Below are 9365 nucleotides of genomic sequence, written 5' to 3' on the forward strand. Positions count from 1 at the left end.
TGCACTGAAAACTGAAAAATACATTTTTTTATTTTTACATACATTTAATGACATTTTCTCTTTATAATTTTAACTCATTACTTGAAAATAAAAATCACTTTTTCGAATCAAATTACTGAGTAAGCATTAATTTATATGGAGACTTTGTTATTTACAGTCTTAATAGTTTTAACTCGAAAATTAAAGTATTTTGCAAAATAAATTCGAATTTTATTTTTGCACCCAGTACTTATTTCACTGTTAATCCCTGCACTTATGTTTATTTTACTCAGAATTCACTTAATTGTGTATAAAATCAACATTTATTTAACGATTTTTATAAAATGTTACTTGTTTTATATATAAATTATGCATAAATCTGTTTATTAATTTCGAAAATATTCAAAAAGTTTTCAAAAAAATTTTAAAATTCATAAAAAAAATTAAAACGACCAATTTTTTTTCAAAACTTTTTGAATATTCTCAAATTTATTAAACAGATTAAAATATTATTTTAGTATAACTTGAAGATAATTCAAATTAGAATTTTTTGATTTATTTTTAACCAAATTGAACAAATTTTTCTCGCTAAAATATGAAAATAAAAATAGATATCTATTAGTGATTAGTTATTTATGGAGTAAAAATATTTGGTAATTTTAACCCGTAGATATTGATTTGAAATCAATGTCAAGTTACCGTTTAGGTAAATGTATCTACTGGTTATTTTACACCGCAGATACCTATTTGTTGAAATTACGGGCATAAATAGTATTTATAAAATCCTATTTGAATGTAAATCTTAATATTATTTCATTAACTTTATAAAAAATAAATAAATAATTTTCAAACTCACCTTTTTATCAAATGCAAAATAATATTTAAGTGTTGTCCTTTTAATTTCTTCTTTGAGTTGTTGTCCACTTTTCACAATAGACAATTTAATTGTTTTTTTTCAATATCTCATATAAAAAGTGTTTTTTATTAAATTTTTTCTTAATATTCGAATACAATTCTTTTATTTTTTTGAATGTATTTATTTTCTTTTATTTTTTTTATTTTACGATCGAAACGAAATTTTTGCACAAACTTTCTAACTTTGAGCTGGAAAAGTTTGCTTTTGTGTGTGTCCAAACCAATAATTTTGAAAATAGTTCCCAATTTTTGTGAAAAGTTGTTGTTGTTTTAGTTTAATATACTTTTTAGGGTTTAAATTTTACAGATTGAAAATTTACACTTGTTGCTTTTTTAAATGCGTTTAGTTGAAAAGTTAGTTACATTACTTTATGCAATTTATAAATATTTTATATATTTATATTTTAATTTAATTTAATATAATGTGTGTGTTGATTAATTTATTATTATGTATTATTATTATTATGTAATATGTATAAGTAGTAATTTATATTTTGTATAGATATTTGTGGATTATTAAAATATTTTTATTTTACTTTTTTATACATAATTTTATTTTTGCTTTATATAAATTTATAGATTAATAATTATTTATATTTGTTTAGTTTTAGAAGTAGATTTATGCCAAAAAATTGTTTTTTCTTCTCTCTCTAAATTTTTACAACTTTTTACACTTTTTTTTTATTTTTTTGTTAGAAAATAAAAGAAATTTTCTTTTGTATTGCCCAAAAATGTTTAATATTTTCGTTTAGCCAAACTTTGTGGTTTTATTTTCAAGAATTATTTTGAAATTTTTTTTCTTTTAGTTAAGCCAATTATTATTGAAATTTAAATTTTGTTTAATTTTTATTTTGAAACTTTTGTTATGAATTTTGTTTAATTTGTATGCCAAAAATGTTTCATGTTTTGAATTTATTTAATTTTCACATTACAACTTTTAGGGTTTTCTCTTGGTGATTGATTGAGATTTGTTGCCCTTTCGAAATTGCTGCATTATTTTTATTGATGCTTAATGTTGTTGTTGTAGTTGTTGTTAATGCTGTCTGCTGCATTTCCTCCGTTGACATTTTTGTTCCAAAATGAGAATCTGTCATTTATCGGTTAAAATGGCGTTTGTTTGCATAAACAAAATTTCTGTAACAGGTAAAAAAAAAGAGTAAAGTTAAGTAATTTTATAGAGTTGCAACTAAAATTTAATTAAAAAATATCTAATTAAGTTAACTGAATAATTTTCTGAGTGTTTTGAAAAAAAAACTGTTGAATATGTCGTAAAAAATAATCATATTCCAAAATAAACACCATATTTAATTCAATTTCAATTCGATGGTTAATTACAAGAATACATACATAGAAAGACAGACGATCAAAATCAGATCGACTTATAAAATGATAACACCGGGCAATATTGATTGCCTTCCAAAAAGTTACACTTCTGAAAAAATAAATTGTCGCCGAATGTAATCTCTGGACCATCATCAGTTTAACATGCCTAGCTCCTTTAAAATATTGTTCTAAGTTTAATAAGTATTTGAAATTTTATTTAAAAAAACTGCCCTTCTAATTAATTTATAAATGAAAATCATTTACTAAGTACTGCATTAAAAATTCTCTCTGTATATTCACTTTTTTCCAATTAGAATTAACGTTCTTTCGATTTAGGGGTTACAAAATGCACCCTGTTCAGGAGAATAAATCAAAAAAACCTAAAAGAAAATAAAACAAATATTTTTCATATCAAATAAGAATATGAAAATGTGCAATATGCTCATATTTTACAAAGTATTTCATTACAACTAAGCCCAGGTTCATGGTGGTTGTAAATTTATGGAGAACTGCAGCATTGCAGTTTTTCAACACATGCACAGATACAAATACAATAAATGTGAAAAGAAAGCAGCAGCCGTAAATAATGCAAGAAAACTTATGTCTTTGTTGTTGTTTTACACGAGTACTCGTTTTACAAGGATTGAGTAATAATCGTCATCATCATCATCGTGATTATTACTCGTTTACTGAGTAACTACAACAACGGTATATTCGTACACTTTGCATGCGGCTTTTGCTTGTTGTTGCTGTTATTTATGTATTTTATTGGTGTAATATCAAAAGAGAGTTTTTTCTTTATGTTTTTTTTTGTTTGTTTTGTTTGCCGAATAAGAGCAGGGGGTTGGTTTTTACTTTGTTTTATTTTGTTTGTAGGACTTTTTGTGCAGTATTTTTTTTTGTATTTGTGGTGGTTTTGCTTGTATTGTATATAAAAAACTTGATTTGTTTTTGTTGCTTTTATTTTACGTTCATTTTTATTATATTTTTTTTTTATTATTGCTGTTGTTTGATTTTGTTTGTTTTATTAAAAGTTGTTTAATGCAGTTTTTACTTTTTTCGTTTTCTTTTTTGTTGCTGAAAGTTCTTGTTGCTGCTTTTTTTTGCATATGAAAAAAGTTAGAAACAGGATTGCGCTTGCATGAGTCAAAATGAAAGAAAGACAAAAAATAGTACAACAAAAAGAATAATGCTTCAATAAGCATTAAAAAATTTAATTTGAATAAGAAAAAAACCATAATATGAAGAAAAATAAAAGAGTGTGAGTACTTGGTATTGCAAACAAACACTCTGAGGAAAATGTTAGTTAAAAGTTAAAAAAATAAGTAAAATCAGCTGTTATAAGTTTCTATAAGAATTAAAATCTTAAGAAAAACTAACAAATTTAAATAATTTTTCATATTCATTACATCTTTAGGTGGTAGGTAGGTATGTATACCAATTTCTTGTTATCATTTTTAAAAAGTGACTTTTTTAAATCACTTTAAGAATGATTCAACATATAATTTTCGACACAAACTGATTTACAAAGAAAAATAATACTTTGGTGCCTACAAAATTTTAAAACCATGATACAATAATTGTAGAAGGTAGAATCACTAGGGAGAGTTTTCAATATTTAGCCCTATAACGCCAAACTTTGATTTTTATTTTTTTTTCATATTTTCTTTTGTTTGATGTTATAAGAATTGTATAATTGAGAATTTATTTTCTACTGAGTGTACATTATATTGTTGTGTCATGTTTTAAACCAATTTCTGATCAAAAAAATAAGCTGTTAAAGACAAATCTAAAATAATTATAAAAAAGTAATAAAAATAATTTTTCTGAAAGCCGTTTCGAAAAAATTGGCGAAATTTTTTTTCACAAATTGTATTGACATTCTATTGCTCTAATTTATTATGCTGATTTTTTCATTATTCCTACAACAGATTCCTAGCCACTTCTCTACAACCACAAACCATTAAAAAAATTTTAACTAATGAAAAATCATTCACGTACCTACACAAAAATTACAGCTTAAATAAAGCAATATTTGGTCTAAAGTAGAAAAAATTCAAAAGATAATTTCTGCAACCAATTTTATTAATTAAAAATTTGATATGGAACCTCAGCTGTTATTTCATAGCTTTCACAAAGAAAATATTGTTGACTGATCTTTAACAGTTACAAAATTAAATTGTCAGTTTTGTTTCATTGTCATAAAGATCAGAATACAGGGATATAAAATCAAAATCAATTAACAAATTAATTAAATAAAATTCAAATAGGTACGAATCTGTAATAAATTTTCGTTCAATTCAATAACAAGTGCAATCTTCAAAAACTACAGTCCACGGCAAATCTAAATCTGCAAATACATACTTCTTCTGTACCTTTTTCCACGATTTTCTTAACATTTGGATCTTTTTAAAACTATATTTTATTCTAATTATATTCTAAATTTACAGAGTTTTGCAGTTAAATATAGCAAAACTCTGTAAATTTTTAAATCCAGATGGATGGGACTTATTTGGCTATTGTCGGATAATTCGGTTTGCTTTAAGTCCACAGATGTTTAATTTGTGAGTCTTAGAAATATAGACCAGTCGATAGTGTGCTGGATTATTATTCTGAAGGTTGCGGGTTCGATTTCCGTCAGAGACTCTGGGTGTATCTGCAGACAAGCAAAACGCTTCGCCGTTTGTGTTTGTTAACAAAAAAAATGAATAATTTTGCGATTCCTTTTGTGTTAGGTTTTCTGATGGCCCCAGATAATCTTCGGATACACATGTGGTACCCAAATATCAGATATAATCATGAGATCATACAAGGTTGATAAATGATTCACGACGAATTTTAGTTTTTACCCAAAAGTTCCAATTAAAATCTTTCTGAATTGTTTATGTTGAAATAAATCATTAAAATTTGTCCATTAATCCTCTACTAAAGTATGTATATAATCGTGCGAAAAAAATATATTTATCGATGATTTCTACTTTCGACTAAGCGTGGCTTGAAATTTAAAAGTATTTTTTTACGTTTACAATATCTATTTTTTTCTATTAGTAGTTTTTATTAAAATTAAATTATTCAATACTTAATAGTGCGGAAATTTATAGAAAAGTAATTTTCTTTCTCTAGTTTTTTATTTTAAAAAAAAATAAATTTTTCAGTTTGAAAATATTTTAAAATTAAATTCTACAATTTAAGTTAAACGAAATTTTAAGTTCTGTTAATAAAAAATATTAAACTTTTTAAAAAATTATAATCAAATATTTGTTTATAGCATGTGTAGGTATTTTAAACAGTCTTATTGCAATTTTTAAATGTTTTATATCATTTAATTTTGACCAATAATCCAATAATTTTGTAGAAGTTTTTTAAATTTTGTTCACAACAATTCTACTTGCAATTTTTTGCGAGTGTAACTGTAACTTCATTTTTGTTTTCTGCAGCAATGCCGCCAATAAACAACACTTTTTTTTGCTTTATTTATTTTGCAATATTTTTCCCGAAAATTGCGCTAATTTTCCTTTGATTTCTTTTTACATTTGTTGCACTTAAGCTGGCTTTTTATGATTTTTTTTCTATTTCAAACACAAAGTGGAAACTTTTGAAGCCCCGGAACTTAAAATGCAAAAGTGTATGTGTGTGTTTGTACGTGTGTAGAGTTTATAAGCATGTGTGGGTAAATTAAAAATGTAGAAGAAGAAAGAAGAAGGAAAGAAATACTTAGCCGCCAATTAACAATGAAAGAGAATTGTAAAAAATAGTTTTTTTGTTGAGCTTTAACTTTATCCTTTATGAAAATAGTAATCCGCAAAAACAAAGTGATGATGAGGTTTAATAATCCATTAAAATTACAGTGTCAAAGAAAACTGTTTATTATAATTTTTTCATTCAAAAATACACTCAGAAAATAGGTATAATTTTTAAAATAAAATAATATTTTTTTTTTGATTTTTTTAATACATAAACATAATTTTTTAAATAAAATTGCACTTAAAAATTCATTATTGTCACTGATGTTTTTTTTTATTTTTAATTTTTTTATAAAATATTTTTTTCTTTTTTAAAAAATTTTAATTTATTACCGCTTTTTTTGTCATATAAACACTGATTTTTCGTTTGCTGCGCGTTTCTTGAATGCACTTTTTTACAACAATTTTATTTTTGCAAATTTTGTTATTATTGTGTTTATTTTCATTAATATGTGTGAAAAATGCCGTGTAATTTTTTGTTTTACAAAATTTTTTAACTTTTTTTATTGTGGTTTTCTTGTTTTGTTTATTTGTGTTTTTTTTTTTTTTGTATTTATTTTGTTTTTAGAAAATTTAATTTTTATAATTTTGCTTGTGATTTGAACAAAAACTTAAGGAAAAACGTTACGAGACATATAGTGCACACACTGCGACAAGCGAGCGAGCACCTCCGAAACCTAGGTCCGAATAGACGAACATGAAAATTGTGAATTGCGTTTCTTCTACCACCAAAAAACCACTGTATGTTTCTTTCGCTAAATTAGTAGCACTCCATCCATCTGGCTCTCTGCGAGCGTGTTTTACTGTGCAGTTGCTGCGAACATTTCAAATGCCTTTTCAAACCAAAAATCCGACTCACATTGTATTTTCCCACATAAGAGCGATGCGACTACAACGGCCCAGGGCTTCAAATCTGCGTCAAACCCCATAAGAAATGTACATGAAGAACTTTTGCTGCTAACGCAGCTGAGTTCGCTGCAAAATCTACACTAACAACGAACTCGTATGACAGCAGCAGCGCCAGCAGAGCATTAGAGAAACAACAAAAAACACAATTCATTTCATACAGTCGCACACAAACCCACAAACACTCACTCAGTATTATGCGGAGAATTCTTATTCAAATGCTATGGGAAGCTTACAACAACTACACAACCTCCTCGGGTAGTCAGCAAAAAAGGTGGATTTCGTTTTGCTGTTTGAATAAAAATTCAATAACAACTACAACAATATAATAGGCAAAAAGCAAAGCAAATAAAAACCTAAAATAAAAAAAATAAAAAGCGCTTGCAGAATCGTGAGAGCGCAGCAAGCGCAATATCTTATTCAATTTTACACACTCACTCACTCATTCACCACCACCACTAACCAACCAAACATGAAGTGCAAATCGTTTGAACACGAAAAAGCCCATTCTAACGAACGCATTAGTAAAAGCAAATTCACAAAAAACAACAAACACAATTATTCTCTCCCTCTCTGCTAAAAAAGAGTTATTCATTCTCTCTCTGTGTTTTGTTAAAGCAGCTCTGCTTAAATGCGACTGTGTCAGCTGTGTGTGTGCATGGATGTGTTGGTGTGCTAAACATTCGGTGGTTTGTTTTGTTTTTATTTTCCCAATTTGTTTTATGCTAAACATTTGTTAAAAGTACCTACCCTGCAGTTGTAAATGTAGCTTTTGACAACTTTGCACTTTATTGATGTATGAATAATGTCTTGCGTCATAGGATAACATAGAAACGTAACTCTTGCAAAAAATATTAGTCAAAGTATTTTGTGCTTGTATGATACATAAAAGTTGTTGTTTTTTGTTTGAGAAAACAAAGTGTCTCATCTCTATGTCTTGAGCCTTTTCATACCTCTGACACTGTGGTTAAGAAACATTTAATTTTGTAAATAATTCGGTAACTCGTGAATTATTGAAGCTATCTTGATGAATAGTTTCCACAGTCAAAACTATTTTGTTTCTGAGGTAATTACATTTGCACAGCTTCAGAGTTAGTGGGTAAACGATAAAAAAAATTTACAAATTAGTTTGGAGTAAATCCTTTAGTTCATTTAGGTTGAACATTATCTATATATTTTTGTTCGACTTTTTATACAGTTTTTATAATACTACCCTAAATGATTTCAGTTTTACTAAAGAAGGATACTTTTTATTCAATACACAGAAAAAAGAAATTCATAATTGGAATGAATTTTGTAATAAATACATTTTTGTAATAAATACATTTTTCATTCAGATCAAGAACATGTTCATAAATATTATTAATTTGTTCATGACGCAAATTTTTGCTTTTTTTACATAAATTTAATAATATTTTATAATAAATTGCATTATAATTGTATTGTGTAATGAATTAAAACAAAAATTTTTGTATAATAGCCATATATTGGCCAATATTTCAAGATGAATCAACAATATCTGAAAATTTTAAAAATATCATTAAACATGATAAAACATTAATAAACATTATCATGTTCAAAAAAATGTGTCAATTTCGCGCATATTTTCGCATTTTGAAGCTGAAAAACATAAAAAAATTCCAAGGAAATTTTCAAACATTTTTGAACAACATAAAAATATACAGTGACTCACAGCTTATTTGATGCAGGTAAAATTATTTTAGAAAATCGAAAATTAGTCAATGTTTATTCAGTATATCAAACAAATTTTATATAAAATGTAATGATAGATGTCCTATTATAATGCTGAGGAAGAAAAAATAACAAATACCCATCTAATTGAAGAAATATTAATGAAAAAAAGAATTTTCTCCTTAAAATAAACTCACAGCTTAAATGATGCAGTGTAGTTTATACATTATCTGATAATGAAATAACGGTGCAATGCACCTTTTTTTGTTTAGACGCTAAGCTAAGGTCATTTTTAAATAATTTTTATAAAAATAAGTTGAAAAGATATTAAATTTTAAAATGGGAAAACAAACTACAGTTGAGAAAAGAAAATACGCTATTCGTCATTTTAAACAGCGCAAAATCCAACGATAATTTTTTGAAATTGTTGCAATTAGTTCCTCAACTGTCCAGCACATTATAGAAAAGTTTCGCCACGAAAATAGAATAGACGATAAGGGTAGATCTGCGCCAAAAAAAATATTTAATAATGCAGAGAAGTGATGGATTGTCCGTAAAGTTAAAGAAAACCACAATTTAAGTGCTCCAAAGTTGACGAATGAAGTTGAAAAATATTTAGGTTTGACGGGTTTTGCGCGAGGCAAATTTTTATGGAAGGACTGCCCAAAATAAGCCCTTGATAAATGCTGTTAATAGAAGAGTTTTGTAGACAACATTTGAACAAAGATATTTCATTCAGGAAGGCCGATCAGTAGGATCTTCTACTTATCAACAATGTTGATAGCATGTAGTTATTAGCATTGATTG

At 26.3% G+C, this 9365-nt stretch overlaps 1 long non-coding RNA gene across 1 annotated transcript; it reads right to left on the minus strand.

Moving 5' to 3' along the window:
- Nucleotides 1–1822: 1822 nt before the first annotated feature.
- On the minus strand, nt 1823–6995 carry LOC135950194 (uncharacterized). The gene is made up of 2 exons (XR_010575939.1): nt 6294–6995; nt 1823–2028 (listed from the first exon to the last, which is right to left on the minus strand). It is a non-coding gene; the product is annotated as an uncharacterized LOC135950194 (long non-coding RNA).
- Nucleotides 6996–9365: the final 2370 nt, after the last annotated feature.

The sequence above is a fragment of the Calliphora vicina genome, chromosome 2, assembly GCF_958450345.1.
Source record: "Calliphora vicina chromosome 2, idCalVici1.1, whole genome shotgun sequence".
In the NCBI taxonomy this organism is placed as follows: Eukaryota; Metazoa; Arthropoda; class Insecta; order Diptera; family Calliphoridae; genus Calliphora; species Calliphora vicina.